This window comes from Diceros bicornis, chromosome 11 (assembly GCF_020826845.1).
Source record: "Diceros bicornis minor isolate mBicDic1 chromosome 11, mDicBic1.mat.cur, whole genome shotgun sequence".
NCBI lineage: Eukaryota > Metazoa > Chordata > Mammalia > Perissodactyla > Rhinocerotidae > Diceros > Diceros bicornis.
Genome location: NC_080750.1, coordinates 47,269,416 through 47,287,500, shown reverse-complemented (window position 1 = coordinate 47,287,500; position 18,085 = coordinate 47,269,416). Strand labels below are relative to the sequence as shown.

Below are 18,085 nucleotides of genomic sequence, written 5' to 3'. Positions count from 1 at the left end.
GGTGGTACAGTTGTTAACTTCACATGCTCCGTTTCAGCAGCCCATGTTCACGGGTTCAGATCCCAGATGTGGACCTACACACTGCTCCTAAAAGCCTTGCTGTGGCGGCATCCCATATACAAAATAGAGGAAGATTGGCACAGATGTTAGCTCAGCGACAATCCTCCTCAAGCAAAAAGAGGAAGATTGGCAACAGTTGTTAGCTCACGACCAATCTTCCTCACCAAAAAAAAAAAAAAATAGTATCAATAGTACTCAAAAGTCACTGACTGTATTGATTTCATTATGGACACATCATGCAGTTAATTTCTGACAAAACCAAATAGGTCTTTTTATTTATTACATGATGCGTAAATAATTTGAATGTTTGGAGATGTAATACCTACATTAACTTGTTAAATAGAAAATATATCTTATTTCAGTCTGAGCCTTGAGATATAAAGATAAATTACTAACTTGTAGAAGTTCTAATACCTGATTCAATTCCCGATCTAATATACCCTCCTCATATTTGTAATCTAACAACACAAACAATCAGATATGGAAGTATTATAATAAGGTTATGTGAAATGTGATATAATTTTCTAGTCACTACAGTATCATTTAACTTACTCCTTGTAGTTAATTTATCTAGGCTTGATTTGTACGGTAGGCCTATCTTTTCCAGGAAAAACATCATGATTCTTTAGTTTTCCCCTCTTGTGCTCGGGACTGCCAATCTCTACCCCAGCTCTGTAACCACATGGCTGGGCAAACAGCCCACGCCAGTGCAATCAGAGTCCTTCTCACAGCATTATATTGAACTGGAATCAAGGAAGGAGACTCTACTTTTCTCTGGGGGTGAAGCTGGAAAAACATAATCCATATTTCTTAGGGTATCCTGAGTTTCTTCTTCAAGAAGTGAAGTGGCTTGGAAAAATTAATACTATTTGCAAAATGAAGCATTAATAAAAGATGCAGAGTGAAGATTACAGCAACATTTGAACCCTGGGTTGCAATCATTCCAAAGGCCCATTTCTATCCCTGTGCCTCCTCTGCCTTGGATAGTGGAGCTAACAAACTCCCTTCTTTACTTAAACTGGTGCAAGAGTCAGGAAAGCATGGAATGAAAGAGAAGCAGAGAATGGATTTTCACAGAAGAGGGGACTTTGTGATGATTTGAAAGATGGTAATATCTTGATAGCAGAGATGGGAAGTGGCAGCAGATAAGAAACAGCATAAGGAGATATAATAGGCATTAATTTAGCATGTAATGGAGATGGGTTTCCCCCCTCTAGACCCACCAAAGAACTGACGCTGAGAGCCTTCTTTCCATAAGACCACCACCAGTCTAGATGTCATAGCCCTCACTTGCTATTTTGCAGTGTGGCCTGTGCATTGGAAAAAGGAAGTCAACAAGGAGAGTTTTGATGGAACTCATCAAAATCTGTAAGCATGGAACGCATCACCTCTGCTAGATAATCCGTAGACAACAGACAAGTTTCCACTGAGAGGCAAGAAAACAGGCAACACGAGCAGATCAGCTAAAGGGACCACTCAGCAGCGGCAGCACGCAGTGCTTACCGAGTGAAAACAGACATCTGTGTGTCTCCCAGGTGCTGGTGACCTATAACATTCAGTAGTTTTTCCAAGCACGTCCCCTGCATTCAGGCGCCTTACGCCAGACACCACTGAGCTCCTCCAACATCATGTCCCATTACCCTCCTACTGCTGCTCCCAACACAGGTGACTTTCATCCTGCTCCTATTCTCTGTTAAATTTAACACAATGGCGTAAAGTCAGTACCCTGCTTCCTTCAAGACCTCCTTTAGTTCTTAGGAGTCTTTCTACTTTTAACAGAATTCATATCTTGCATATCAAAGTTTGTTTTTTCAAATCTATTGTTTCTGGAGTGAGTTTCAAAAGCCGACTTTAAAAATAAAAAAACAGGGGCTAGCCTGGTGGCTTAGTGGTTAACTTCCATGCACTCCACTTCAGTGGCCCAGGCCTGGATCCTGGGCATGGACCTATTCCGCTCACCAGCCATGCTGTGGCAATGACCCACATACAAAATAGAGGAAGATTTGCACTGATGCTAGCTCAGGGCAAATCTTCCTCAGCAAAAAAGTAAAAAAACAAACTGAACATTGTTTCTAATTCTTAGATGAATTTTGATGCCTCTAGATGACTTAATGGGTTATTTACAAAGAGGTGCAAATGTTTATTGAGCTCTTACTGTATGTCAGGCACTATTTTAAAGTCAAAAAGAAAAGAACAAAGCATAGTGATTCTAAACACTGTTCCACAATGTTCCTTCACCCTGGTCAATTTTGCATCTCTGTCTTGATCATTTTCTCTTATATTTGCTCTAAGTTGCAAGGCCTAGTCACTTAGTCCATCCCACTTGAGTAAATTCAATTTAGAAATACATTTTTAATTCAAATCAGGTACTGGAAAATGAAGAAATGACTATTTTAAAACTCTTCTTCTTGTGCTTCCTCCTTCTATCTCCTATGTAACTCTAAACTCCTGGGGGTCTGCTCACCCTCATGCATTTCCTAGCAGTACTGGCAGCAGAGGAAAGGGGTCTTCCCTGCGATCTCCTTCACACCAATAATGGAGATGTTATGTGTCTGCTTTGTGGTCACTCCTTGGCTGCCTGTGGCCGCTAGTCTAGGCATCCTGTCTGGTTGCTGGTCCTGGCAGCCAGTTGCTGGCTCTCTAATGCAACATTTGATTGCATAGCTTCCCAGGATGAGTAATGCAGTGGAGGCAGTACCACTTCCTTCCCTTCAGTCTAGTTATAGGTCTGCGTGTGTCCCACCAAGACTGACTTTTCTTTCATTTTGTCAGTCTGCTGGGGTGACAATATGCCCTGCCTCCTCTCGTTCCAATGCTCACTGTGAACTCCCAGGAAACTTCTCATCTATCCTTGCTCCACCTATTGGGGTGGACTCAGACTATTCCTAGGCGTGTTCTCCCAACTCTGCCATGCTGTTGTTCCCTAAAGACCAGTGTGGAAGGACCACATAGTGAATATCTGCCTTTGGGACACTCCTAGACCAACAAGTAGGCAGCAGTACCTTGCACTCAGATTGTCCCCAAGCTTCCTGAGAGATACTTTGGAACACTCCTTTGAAGCAGGAAGAGTTGAAAGCTGCCCCTCATCATCCAGTGGAAGGAAGGGATTATGTGTTAACACTATTTTTCTGTAATCTCTGCTCTCTGGAAAGGACATTTTCTTTCAATAAACTTTATATTCATGCTCCAATTTGGGGAGAGGAAGGTGGGAACAAACTTGTTGGTCTTTCTGATTTACTCAGTTTTATCTTACAACTCAAAAGGGGTCACTGAACCCTGCCATCGCTTTTCTCATTTCTTTGTACTCAGCCACTTGAGGTGGAGGATGGTCACAAGGGACTCAATCCAAACACAAGGAATTGCCAGAAGTAAATAGGCCATATGCCAATTCGTTTTATACCTTTATTAATATCTTTGAATTTTCTCAGACTACTGAGGTTGTGAACTACAACGTCAAAGAGAAGAAAACTTTGCAAAACCCTGCGTGCCTGAGGTATGACTTAGACTTTTCCTCTTCCTTCTACACATACTGTCAAGGTGATCTTGTCCAGAATCAGGCTTTAAACCCCAGCTATATAGTGATGACTCCTGAAGACCCAGACTTTCCCCTGAAATCCATTCTCATGTATTTAAAGGCCTATTTGGTATCTTTCACTTGTCAATTAGTTCACCAAATATTTATTGACACTTTTACTATTTGCAAGCCACTGTTTCCACACTCCAAGAAAGAGATTGATTGTTTTATAGTCATGGTAAAAAGTAACAACCAGAACTGGATTAAATTTGCTCAACCAATGATAACTCACTTCAATGAACATACTTCTGAAAGCCAGCCAATCAGTGACACCCTCCTACTTTTTACAGCCAGCCAGTCAACAACCTCACTTCAATGACCATGCCTCTGAAATTCAGCCCATCAACAACATTCCACCACAGTGACCCAGCCTCTCCAACTGAGTTAACTCACTCTTGCCACTGAATGTTCACCAACACTCGAACTCCGTGCTTCCAAACAATCCTATATAAGATTAGCAGTCTTCTTTGTTTGGAAAGATTGTGCCAAAGAAACATAGTTCTCCCTTTCTTAAGTAAGCAATAAATTCAGCTTTTTGATTTAGAATTGAATCCTGATCTCATACTCCAGGAGTTGAATAAATGACTAAAAGATGACACATCGGGGTAAGTTAGCAATGCAAAACCAACATAAGATCAGTATACCTACTATAAAGATAAAAAAGAGTGCTACTAGTTAGGTATCTCCTAATACTTATAACAAACTACAAAAAGAGAGTTTGAATTAATCTCAGAATGCTTGATGACAAAAACCAAGTTTACTATAAAACTCTTCTTATATGGCTGCATCTAGCACATACTGAGTGTACCAATTTGCTAGGATTGCCATAACAAATATCACAGACTGAGTGGCTTATGTAACAGAATTTTATTTTCTCACAGTTCTAGAGACTAGAAGTCCAAGATCAGAGTGTCGACAGCTTTGGTTCCCTCTGAGGCCTCTCTCCTTGGCTTGCAGATGGCTGCCTTCTCACTGTGTCCTCACATGGTCATCTCTCTGTGAGTGCATGTGTCTGGTGTCTCCCTATGTGTCCAAATTTTCTCTTCTTATAAGGACACCAGTCAGATTGGATCAGGGCCCACTCTAAAGACTCTAAAGGTTAACTTAATCACCTCTTTAAAGACCTTATCTCCAAAAACAGCTACATTTTGAACCACTGGGGATTAGGACTTCAACATATGCATTTGAGTGGTACACAATTCAGCCTATAACATTGAGATACACAGCCCAGATCCCCCACTAATACTAAGAGGAATTATATCCCCAGATGCTGGAAGTGCTGCCAGGACACAGGAATTGCCTTACCTGAAAAGTCTCTTTCCCCAAGATCACTTCTTCTCAGAATAGTCCATATCCAAAAAATGATCAACGCATTACCATAAAGGCCCAGCCCTGAGCCTCAACCTGTGACTACTCTGAAGGCCCATTCCAGCTTCAAAGCAACCTATGCGGTCCACTGAGGCTTCTGTTGCAACTGCATCACATATCAAACCCTCTCTCTGCCCAATCCTGCTCCCTTCCCTGCCACAGGTTTGATTCCAAGAGTACTTCCTAATACATTTCCTACTCATTAATCTCTATCTCCAAGTCTGCTTTCTGAGTCACCTAACCTGTGATACTTCTGAAACGGAATCTTGATTATGTTGGAAAAATTATAGAGGCAAATCTGGTTAGCCTGTTATATTATTTACAACTTCACAGAAAATAGTATTCCACACAAGGTTATAGAAATGGGGTGGAGTGTTTGAGATTTCTTTAACTAATAGTACTTTCATAAATTATCATAGGTCAGAAATTTGAGTCCCTTATGAGCTGTTAGCATAAAGTTATTACATTTAGATATTTTTTAAGACATGATGTTTATTTAAGTTATTGTTGAAGTATGGAGTTTTTAGCTTTTGATAAATATTCCCCTGGGTGTAGGTAAGAGTACCATATGGTGCTTAATAGAACATGAATTAAACAAAGAAGCTGCTTAGAGATGCAAAAATTCCGGTTTGGTCACCTTTGCCTGCTTATCCAGAGGAGAGGATGTGGTTGCTGCAGATGCCTGTCATATGAAGAATAGTACGCAACATTCTTGTCGTTGCCCCTGCACACTTATTGAGACCTAACTTCTAAAGAACGAAAGCCAAAAGCTTTCTCTCTGGGCCAAAATGTAGACCCAGCACCACCAGACATATAGTATAAGAGAACTGACCAGTAACCAACTCCCAAGGCAGATGACCCACAAGAAACCCCTTCCCTCTAGAGCACAACTGAGCCTTTAAGTGAACAACCCCCTCCCCCATTCCTATTCCACCCCTCACATTATGAGTATCTACTATATCTATATAAATATATTGATACTATGATATTTTGCCTCCATGGTTTGTGTTATTGCAAATTAATCCAAATCATAGTCTGACTTCCAACATCACCTTGAAGAAAATGATATAATAAGGTAGCTTCTGTCATGAGAGATGTCCATGCTGTTAACAGATCCCTCTATTCCCACTGCCACCACAACACACACAAACACTCACACATATACACACTCACACACAAATGTGTTAACAGAAAATAATGGTACACACCGTAGACGTAAGAATAACTCAGCATCAGGTTACCATATATAAACTTCTCCTCAGTGAACTAGCTATAAGATTCTCCAGTTGCTTCATGTTAAATTAAGTATCTTAACGAATTTGGCCAGTGCTTTTTTCTTGAAGTCACATAATCGTTATTAGACAATAGACTCGTGGCAGAAGAAGAAAAGCCTTCAAGGACCTACAACATGTGGGCAAACCATGGACATTGTCATTAACAAGTCTGCCATTCAGATCTCCAGAAATAATCATTCAAACTCTCAGGCACAGAGAATATATGACCTACAGAAGACTGCCATGTTGAGGTCACATATCTAAAATCTATACACTCTATCAATGCTTCTCAAGCCATCTCATGGTAGAAGACGAGCTTTGTTTGTTTTCACGTGCAATTCATTTTTCATATTGGTGAACTGATATTTTTGATCTATATCATGTTCAAGGAGATGAGTTCACTAGGATGCTACGGTGTTTTGACAGTGTCAAATTGCTATAAAATGCCTCTATTTGCCAACTCTCAATTTCTCCACTTATCTCACTGCAGAATGGTAACAAGCAGTTTGTGGACCAGCAGAGTCCGCACACTACACTTTGAATAGCACAGCTCCATGTAATCAGTGTGCCTCTGAAAGGAAGATGTAAACCTCACAGCATACCATCTCTATCTCCCAGCAGAACAAAATGGAAATAGATAAAAGCAAATTATCCCGAGCTTAAAACCTATCTCCCTGATGTTAACTAAGATTAGCACGACAATCCACTCTTATCGCTCTTAATTTTTTAATAATATATCTGAAGTGGAAAGGGACATAAATCTTTAACAATCAAGAAAATCATTTTCTGGATCTCCAGTCAAGATGGCAGCGTAGGCAAAGTCTGAACTCACCTCCTCCCGTGGACACAGCCAATTCACAGCCAATTTACAACTACTCGTGGAAAAATTACCCGAGACAGAACTGAAAACTGGATAAGAGGAACTCCTGCAACAACGGACAATCCTAACTGAGGTGGAAGAGGCAGAGACTTGCTTCTGGGGAGGAAAACCGCCGCCTTCACAAGCCGCCAGCTTCACAGTCGCCAGGAGCAGTTCACAGGTACGCACCCTCCCTGGAGGCACGGGGCCCTGAGCCGGGGAGCACCCCCACTGTGGGCATTTTGTGGACCCAGAGCAATCGAGACCAGCGGCATAATATCTGACTGCCTGCTACTAAAGCATTGGGGAGCACCCCCAGAAAACCCGGTTCACAAAGAAACTAAAACTGGCTCTTAAAGGGCCAGCACGCAAACTCACCCGTTTCAGAAAGCATCCTAAAATCACCAGAAAGAAAGGTGCACGGTGCTGTGGTGAAAAGAGACTCACATAATAGGCCCTGAGTGCATCTCGGTGAGGGGTGAGACCTCTCCAGGGACTGGGACATTGGCGGTGGCCATTGTTGTGGCCTGGTGTGGGCGTGCTGACACAGACGCCATTGGAGTTCTCCCTGAGGCCTGCTAGCCCAGGGTCTGCCCCACCCACTAGAGCACGGATTTAATCCAGCTCAGCCAGGGCAGGCAGCCCACCCTAGAGACTGGCCCCACCCAACAACAAGCCCTCAGGCAACTTGTGGGCCTGCATAGATTGGTGACTGGATTCTCTGCAGCCTGGCAACTAAGCCGACTTCAGTGGGGCAGGGTGTGCACAAGGAGTGGGTGGAGATTGTGGGGTGGTGGCGGAGTGTGTGGGGCTCCCTCCGTGGAGAGACTGGGTCTTCTTGGGGAGGTCGGGGCACACACAGGGGGCAGGACTGTGTTGACTGTGTGTGTGTGGACTCGTGGGTGGCAGGGCTTGTCAGCTGCAGAAGACTTGTGCTTCTCAAAGACCCACATAGGGGGTTTGCCCCACCTTCCAAAGCCTGAAACAATTGGGTGCTCCTGTGCCTGAGGCCAGCCCCACCCAGCTGCAATCCTCAGAGAGCTGACAAGAGACCTAATAGGCTAGAGGCTTACAGCAATTGTAAGGCCCTGAGCCTAACTACCTGCCAGGCTGGGGGCCTACTCACTTAAAAGAAATACTGCAACACAAATGTGGTATTAGAACTTGCAGCCAACTGTGCTGGGGCTCCCCACACCTGATAAAGAGACTGAAGGGCCCACAACAACTACAAGCAGCTGAGCATTACAACAGCTGGCCAGGAGCATAACTCGGCCTCCCTGGGTGCCTACAGGGAGAGCAAACAGGCCACAACAGAAGGACACACGTGGCCCACATAGGGGTCACCCCTGGAACATTGAGAACAGAGGGAAGCACACTGGAAGCCTCCTAAGCCATCACTTACATAAGGTCACCTATCCAAGAGCAGGAGACGTAGCTGACCTACCTAATACGTAGACACAAGCATAGGGAAAGAGGCAAAATGAGGAGGCAAAAGAATACATTCCAAGTAAGGCAACAGGACAAAACCCCAGAAAAGGAACTAAGTGAAACAGAAATGAGCAACCTACCCCACAGAGAGTTCAAACTAAGAGTGTTAAGGATGCTCACTGATCTGGGGAGAAGAATAGATGAACTCAGTGAGAATGTCAACAAAGAAATGGAAGATATAAAAAAGAATCAATCAGAAATGAAGAATACAATACTGGAAATGAAAAATTCATTAGAGGGACTCAAAAGCAGAGTAGAGGATACAGAAGAACGGATCTGTGAGCTGGACGAAAGACTAGAAGAAATTACCCAAGGTGAACAGGTAAAAGAGAAAAGAATTAAAAAGAGTGAGGACAGTCTAAGGGACCGCTGGGACAACATCAAGCGCACTAACATCCGTGTTATAGGTGTCCCGGAAGGAGTAGAGCGAGACAAGGGGGCGGAGAATCTATTTCAAGAAATAATAGATGAAAACTTCCCTAACCTAAGGAAGGAAACAGACATCCAGGTACAGGAAGCACAGAGAGCCCCAAACAAGGTAAACCCAAAGAGGCCCACACCAAGACACATCATAATCAAAATGTTCAGAATTAAAGATAAAGAGAGAATCCTAAAAGCCGCAAGAGAATGGCAAGTTACATACAAAGGAAACCCCATAAGGCTATCAGCTGACTTCTCAGCAGAAACCTTACAGGCTAGAAGAGAATGGCATGATATATTTAAAGTGCTAAAAGGAAAAAACTTACAGCCAAGAATACTCTACCCAGCAAGGTTATCATTCAAAATGGAAGGAGACATCAAAGTTTTCCCAGACAAGCAAAAATTAAAGGAGTTTGTCACCAAGAAACCAGTGCTACAAGAAATGTTAAAGGGACTGATTTAAGGGGAAAAGAGAAGACCACAAATAGGAAAAATTATCTACCTTCCATGATAAGAACGTAATGGATACAAATGCAAAAAAAGAGGTTAGATATAATATCAAAAACATAAAAGGAGGGAGGAGGGGAGTTAAAGAGTAGAGCTTTCAGACAGAGGTCAAACCAAAGAGACCATCAATTCTGTATAGAAGAAGAAAGGAACAGAGAAGGACTACTAAAACACTGAGAAAAAAAAAAAAGTTAAAAATGGCAGTAAGTACATACTTATCAATAGGTACTTTAAATGTCAATGGACTAAATGCTCCAATTAAAAGGCATAGGGTGGCTGACTGCATAAAAAAACAAGACCCATATATATGTTGCATACAAGAGACACACTTCAGACCTAAAGACACTCACAAACTGAAAGTGAAGGGATGGAAAAAGATACTCCACGCAAATGGCAATGAAAAGAAAGCTGAGGTAGCAGTACTCATATCAGACAAAATAGACTTTCAAACAAAAACTGTCAAAAGAGACAAAGAAGGCCATTACATAATGATCAAGGGAACAATCCAACAAGAGGATATAACACTTGTAAATATCTACGCACCCAATGTAGGTGCACCTAAATATATAAAGCAATTATTAACAGACATAAAAACAGAAATAGACAGTAACACAATAATAGTAGGGGACTTTAACACTCCACTTACACCAATGGATAGATCATCCAAACAGAAGATCAATAAGGAAACATTGGCCTTAAACGACACGCTAGAACACATGGACCTAGTAGATATGTACAGAGCATTCCATCCAAAAACCGAAGAATACACATTCTTTTCAAATGCACATGGAACATTCTCCAGGATTGATCACGTATTAGGTCACAAAACAAGTCTCCATAAATTTAAGAAGATTGAAATAATACCAAGCATCTTTTCTGACCACAACAGTATGAAACTAGAAATCAACTATAGGAAGAAAATCAGAAAAACCACAAATACGTGGAGATTAAACAAAATGCTACTGAACAACGACTGGGTTAATGAAGAAATCAAAGAAGAAATCAAAAAATACCTGGAGACAAATGAAAATGAAAATACGACATGCCAGAATTTATGGGATACAGCAAAAGCGGTTCTAAGAGGGAAGTTTATAGTGATACAGGCCTATCTCAACAAACAAGAAAAATCTCAAATAAATAATCTAGCAATGCACCTAAAGGAACTGGAAAAAGAAGAACAAACCAAGCCCAAAATCAGTAGAAGAAGGGAAATAACAAAAATCAGAGCAGAAATAAATGAAATAGAGACCAAAAAAACAATAGAAAAAATTAATAAAACCAAGAGCTGGTTCTCTTTGAAAAGATAAACAAAATTGACAAACCTTTAGCTAGACTCACCAAGAAAAAAAGAGAAAAGGCACAAATAAGTAAAATCAGAAATGAAAGAGGATAAATTACAACAGACACCTCAGAAATACAAAAGATTATAAGAGAATACTATGAAAAGCTATATGCCAACCAATTCGACAAGCTGGAAGAAATGGATAAATTCTTAGAATCATACAACCTTCCAAAACTGGATCAAGAAGAAGTAGAGAATTTGAATAGACCAATCACCAGTAAGTAGAGAGAAACAATAATCACAAACCTCCCCAAAAATAAAAGTCCAAGACCAGACGGCTTCCCTGGTGAATTCTACCAAACATTCAAAGAAGACTTAATACCTATCCTTCTCAAACTCTTCCAAAAAATTGAGGAGGGGGGGAAGCTTCCTAACTCATTCTACGAAGCTGACATTACCCTGATAACAAAACCAGACAAGGACAACACAAAAAAAAAGAAAATTACAGGCCCATATCACTGATGAACATCGATACAAAAATCCTCAACAAAATACTAGCAAATCGCATACAACAATACGTTAAAAAGATTATACACCATGATCAAGTGGGATTTATTCCAGGGATGCAGGGATGGTTTAACATTAGCAAATCAATCAACGTAATACACCACATTAATAAAATGAAGAAAAAAATCACATGATCATCTCAATAGATGCAGAGAAAGCATTTGACAAGATACAGCATCCATTTATGATAAAAACTCTGAATAAAATGGGTATAGAAGGAAAGTACCTCAAAATAATAAAGACCATATATGAGAAACCCACAGCTAGTATCATCCTCAATGGTGAAAAACTGAAAGCTATCCTTCTAAGAACAGGAACCAGACAAGGATGCCCACTGTCACCACTCCTACTTAACATAGTACTGGAAGTCCTAGCCAGAGCAATCAGGCAAGAGAAAGAAATAAAAGGGATCCAAATTGGAAAGGAAGAAGTGAAACTGTCATTATTTGCAGATGACATGATTTTATATATAGAAAACCCTAAAGAATCCACCAGAAAACTTTTAGAAGTAATAAACGAATATGGTAAAGTTGCAGGATACAAAATCAACATACAAAAATCAGTTGCATTTCTGTACACTAACAACGAAGTAGCAGAAAGAGAAATTAAGAATACCATCCCATTTACAATTGCAACAAAAAGAATAAAATACCTAGGAATAAACTTAACCAAAGAGGTGAAAGATCTGTACACGGAAAACTATAAAACATTTCTGAAAGAAACTGAAGAAGACACAAAGAAATGGAAAGATATTCCGTGTTCTTGGATTGGAGGAATTAACATAGTTAAGTTGTCCATACTTCCTAAGGCCATCTATAGATTCAATGCAATCCCTATCAAAGTCCCAACAACATTTTTCACAGAAATAGAACAAAGAATCCTAAAATTTATATGGAACAACAAAGACCCTGAAAGCTAAAGGAATCCTGAGAAAAAAGAACAAAGCTGGAGGTATCACACTCCCTGATTTCAAAATATACTACAAAGCTATAGTAACCAAAACAGCATGGTACTGGCACAAAAACAGACACACGGATCAATGGAATAGAATCGAAAGCCCAGAAATAAACCCACACATCTATGGACAGCTAATCTTTGACAAAGGAGCCAAGAACATACAATGGGGAAAAGAAATTCTCTTCAACAAATGGTGTTGGGAAAACTGGATAGCCACATGCAAAAAAGTGAAAGTAGACCCTTACCTTACACCTTACACAAAAATTAACTCCAAATGGATTAAAGACTTAAATGTAAAACCTGAAACTGTGAAACTTCTAGAAGAAAACATAGGCAGTACGCTCTTCGACATCGGTCTTAGCAACATCTTTTCAAACACCATGTCTGACCGGGCAAGAGAAACAATAGAAAAAATAAACAAATGGGACTACATCAAACTAAAAAGCTTCTGCACAGCAAAGGAAACCATCAACAAAATGAAAAGACAACCTAACAATTGGGGGAAGATATTTGCAAACCATACATCTGATAAGGGCTTAATCTCCAAAATATATAAAGAACTCGTGCATCTCACCAACAAAAAGCCAGCAACCCAATTAAAAAATGGGCAAAAGACCTGAACAGACATTTCTCCAAAGAAGATATACAGATGGCCAACAGACACATGAAAAGATGTTCAAAATCACTAACTATCAGGGAAATGCAAATCAAAACTACAATGAGATATCACCTCACGCCGGTCAGAATGGCTATAATTAACAAGACAGGAAACAACATGTGTTGGAGAGGATGTGGAGAGAAGGGAACTCTCATACACTGCTGGTGGGAGTGCAAACTGGTGCAGCCACTATGGAAAACAGTATGGAGATTCCTCAAAAAATCAAGGATAGAACTACCATATGATCCAGCTATTCCACTGCTGGGTATTTATCCAAAGAACTTGAAAACACCAATTTGTAAAGGTACATGCACCCCTGTGTTCATTGCAGCGTTATTCACAATAGCCAAGACTTGGAAGCAACCTAAGTGCCCATCAAGGGACGAATGGATAAAGAATATGTGGTATATATACACAATGCAATACTACTCAGCCATAAGAAACGATGAAATCCAGGCATTTGTGACAACATGGATGGACATTGAGGGTATAATGCAAAGTGAAATAAGTCAGAGGGAGAAGGTCAAATACCACATGATTTCCTTCATTAAGTAGTAGATAATAACAACAATAAACACACACATAGAGACAGAGATTGGATTGGTGGTTACCGGGGGGAAGGGGGGAGGGAGGAGGGTGAAAGGGATAATTCGGTACATGTGTGTGGTGATGGGTTGTAATTAGTATTTTGGTGGTGAACATGATGCAATCTATGCAGAAATAGAAGTATAATGATGTACACCTGAAATTTTTACAATGTTATAAACCAATGTTATTGCAATAAACAAAAAATTAAAAAAAAAGAAGAAAATCATTTTCTAAAATTCATGTCTTTTTGAAATTTTGAAAGATTTTTCTTTTGCCTGGCTGGATGATAGAGGCCAGTCCCCTTCCTGAAACCAGAGAGAAGCAAGAGCTAGTTTTAGATTTTGAATTTTTTTAGTAACATATATATGAATAAACACTGAGTAGCATCGTTTTGGCTTTTAAGATTTTTATATAAATGTTTTCATGCTGTACATGAAATTCTGTGACTTGCTTTTTTCATTCAATAGTGTGTTTTGGGAATATATGCATGTTAGTATATATCAGTATATTTCATTCATCTTAACTTCCAAATAGTATTCCACTCTATCTATTCTTCTGCTGATGGATATTTACATGTTTCCAATATTCACTATTCATACAGTGCTTCAATGAGTAACCTTGCAGAATTGTTGCTAGATCAGTGTTAGTTCAGTAAGTATTTATGGTGGGGCATACTGCATGTTCTAGATTCTGTACTAGAAATTGAACTAGCTTAGTCTGTTGTTGAAGAGTTCCCTATTCAAAATCCCGTCTAGCAAAATATCAGATGAGAGATCTTAGTCACTAGAAGAAGTCCCAAGGTCCCTAGTAGGTCTTTGAGGATCATTCCCATAGTGACATTACCAGTGTGAAATAGACCAATTTAAACTATATTGCTGAACTAGAAATGATCACTTCCTCTGGCTGCTATGAGCAAAGGCTTTACGGCTATTGTCCTACAGAAGCACATCAATCATCCAGTTAAACCTGCAGACAGGGCTCTGCCTTTGGTCTTTGCAATGCACAGGTGTAGACAAACAACTTGAAATTTCACAATGTCACATATCACATCACATGAATTGCAGAAGTGTTTTTGCAGTACATATCATTTTTCTAATTAAAGAAAGAAAAGAATTTTTTTGGCTGACTAGTTCATTTGCTTAAAGCCAACAGATAGCTCTTTCAAACAGCTTGTTGGTTTGCTGGCCAATAACTAGCCCCATGCATTTCATAGGACCAGTTTTGACACTCAAAGATTTTTGGAGTGACAAGTCATAATTCCAAATCTTTCCTCAATAACTGGATAAGATATATTATAGCCAATCATTTCTTTCCACGGCACAGTCTACAGGCTGAATAATCTCAAGGAGAGTAAAGTCAAAAGTCTAACTCCATACAGAAAGAGGTTAAAAAGGGGAATCTTGTAGAGAATATGTGATAAATATGGTTAGTTAAAGGAAGGTCATGTGTGCAATATATTGTTGGCTAACATAAAAGTTTCAGAAGTGGGACCTCCGGAATGCCTGGGTAGTTTAAGTTTTTGCTTTAAAAACTTTTTAAATAACTTAAAATTGCATAAAGTAAGAGCACCTAATTAGCTATTTAAGAAAATAAAACAGTGACCAAATCCCAAAATTTTAAATAAACTTGAGTAGTGTGATATAAAGTAAAGGCACATCCACACCTAGAACATTATATAGACGTAGATATAGATATAGATACAGACATAGACATAGACCTATAGATATATAATATTTGGAGTGTTGAAAGTACCATGAGAAGATTTTTGATACAATGTTATGAAGAAAAAGCATGATAAAAATATCTATCTATAGGGTGATTTCAACCATGCTAAACAAAATGGCATGAAATACATCAACTTGTTAACAGTCAGTGATAATCCCTGGGTAAAACATTCGTGGGTCAACATTATTTTTCTTTTTTCCCCCCTGATAATCTATCTTGAGGATATTACTTTAATAATTGAGGGAAATGGGGGGAAATGAACTTCATTCAAAACAATAAAAACAGAAACAATAAAGAGGTAAAAAAAAAAAGGTGAAAAGGGCATGATTACATTTTTAATTGGTTAGGAAGTAAGAGCTAAGTTGCTTACAATTTTTTCTAAAAAAAAATCAAATTAACTGAACAGTGCCATGTTTCAAAATTTAGCAGTGTCGAGCAGAGGAATCCAACTACTTTTGAACAAAGGTTCTAGTAGCCCTCAACTCTTCCCCTGTATCATTATCCCATTATCCCCTTAGGAGACTGTCAAGAAGTTTTCCTTTGAGCACCTTTTGATAAAAAAGCATGTTAATAATTTGGACTTCTAATCCCTTATGTTAATCAACAACTTTGCCTTACAGCCTCCAAGTTGGCTTAGTCGGAATTCCCGGGATAGGGTCCAAAGAATACAAACCCCCACGGCCCTTAGATCTCCCTCAACAGGGAAAAAAAATTGTCCTCACACTGCTTTTCATTTTCATATTTTAACTAATGAGAGACACATTAATAAATCTGAATTTAAATTTATCCACTATCATTTAGATTTATTCTCTCTGCTTTATGGCATATTCCTAAATGTAATTTTGTAATCTTGATCCCCAAAGAATGCTTAAAATGTGTTTAGCAATATTCCCATACTCTCTGGAAACCTCATCCTTATGTTTAGACTAACTAGCAGAAAGCTAATTTATGTAAATCTAATTTATATTTAAATAGAAAGAGACTGTGAATTATCTTAGTAAAATAGTTTTAATATTAATACTCTGATATGGCATAAATAACACCATGGCTAGTATTTGATGTGTTAATAATAATAAAATCAATATTAGCAACACTATCTACATGTACCAGATGTTCAGTTAAAGGTTATCTCAGTCTCCTGCCAGAATCCTTTATGATAGTCAATATCAATTATTATGACAAAATTGTGATTATAGGAAATGAGAGAAAGAGTGATTCCATTCTGGAGACATTGAGCACATACCATGCCTCACTGAGGAGTGGTGATGTGTGTTCCCTGGTGCTTATCATTGAAGAAGAATCAGACTTCTGGTGGGAGATAATCCAAACACCTGTCTCCCATTTAAGCACTGAAAACCATTTGCATACAGGGTGGTGACTTATCATTAGAATATCTTTGTTGAGCTGTCAGATGATTGTACTTTGACATGGAAAGTGTTAGCGTAAAATAACAGCATCTATAAGAAAATCAAAATCCAAGATAATTTAAAGTAAAAAATGCCTACCTATTATTTACTTAAGGAAGAAAAATCAAAAGACTTACAAGAAATTATTACTCAGAATTATTGATTTCTAGGAGAAGAAATGAGCAAGCAATTTTATGATAGAGAAGTATTACAACAGTCCAAGGTCAGATTTAGTGTAGTTTGTTGATTTAAACAAGTACGAATATCAAATTTGTTATTTCCATGAGTTCTAATAACCTTAACAAGAAAATACGATTTTTATTAGTACATACAGATATATGTAATTTTGCTACCCCATAGTAGATAATACTCAAAATACCTATAAGTAATTAGAATAAAAATTACTGATTTTTATTTGTCCTGATTTAAATTTGGCAAGTTAACAAATCAATTATATCATAAATGAAAATTGGTAGTAACAAGATTTACTAAGTTATACATGTTTTAAAGGCAATTACTTTCATGTACACATAATAACTAGTGTAATTTATTCTTCATAATGTGTAAAAAAAAAGAATCATGAAGTCAAATGGTCCCAAATTTTTCTGAAGAACGATGTATATCTGAGAACATTTCATAGGCCTCCATCTATTAGTTGTTTCGCTCCATCAATAATTATTTGTTGTGTGTGTATGACACTCAAAATGTGCTTGGATGAATAGCTTGTTCCTTCTCCTGTACCTCTGCCTTTGCCAAAGAACATACCCAATCTAGCCTGTTGGATGATGAGAAGCACGTATTGTAGAACTCAGTTGCCTCAGTCACCCTAGCTAAGGCCAGCCTAGATCAACTCCTGAACATGTGGGAGATCCCAGCAAAAAGCAAGAGTCATGTTCTATCCCATCTGACCCCAGATGCATGAGGAATAAATGCTTCTTGCCATATACCTCTGACCACTTATAGAGCAATCATTAAGACCAAAACTACTAAAGAAAACAAGTGAACAATACAGAGACCTGATGCTCCACAGACTTAATTTTAAACATTAAGGAAGACTTATATTCCAACAAATTATAATGAATGAGAAAAAAAGATAACTTTTTCTGCGTCCAAAGCAGGAATATGGCATTATCTCCTAAAGAAGGAATATCCTTTAAATAATCCAGCATCTCAATAATTACTTTTCTGTTCCTGTCCAGCTAATCATGTTAGACTACTACCTCCAAATGTTATTATTCTTTACTTTAGTCAAATTATAGGCCCTGTGAGGGGAAAAAAATTAGATAGATAGATAGATAGATAGATAGATAGATAGATAGATAGATAGATAAAGGAACCATGAGGAATATATT

At 38.9% G+C, this 18,085-nt stretch overlaps 1 long non-coding RNA gene across 1 annotated transcript in view; it reads right to left on the bottom strand.

The window, feature by feature from the left end:
- LOC131411434 (uncharacterized) overlaps nt 1-7,814 on the bottom strand; it is a 120,475-nt gene extending 112,661 nt beyond the window's left edge. The window contains exon 1 of the long non-coding RNA XR_009221560.1: nt 7,583-7,814. This is a non-coding gene — a long non-coding RNA (uncharacterized LOC131411434). The remainder of the gene's footprint in view (nt 1-7,582) is intronic.
- Nucleotides 7,815-18,085: the final 10,271 nt, after the last annotated feature.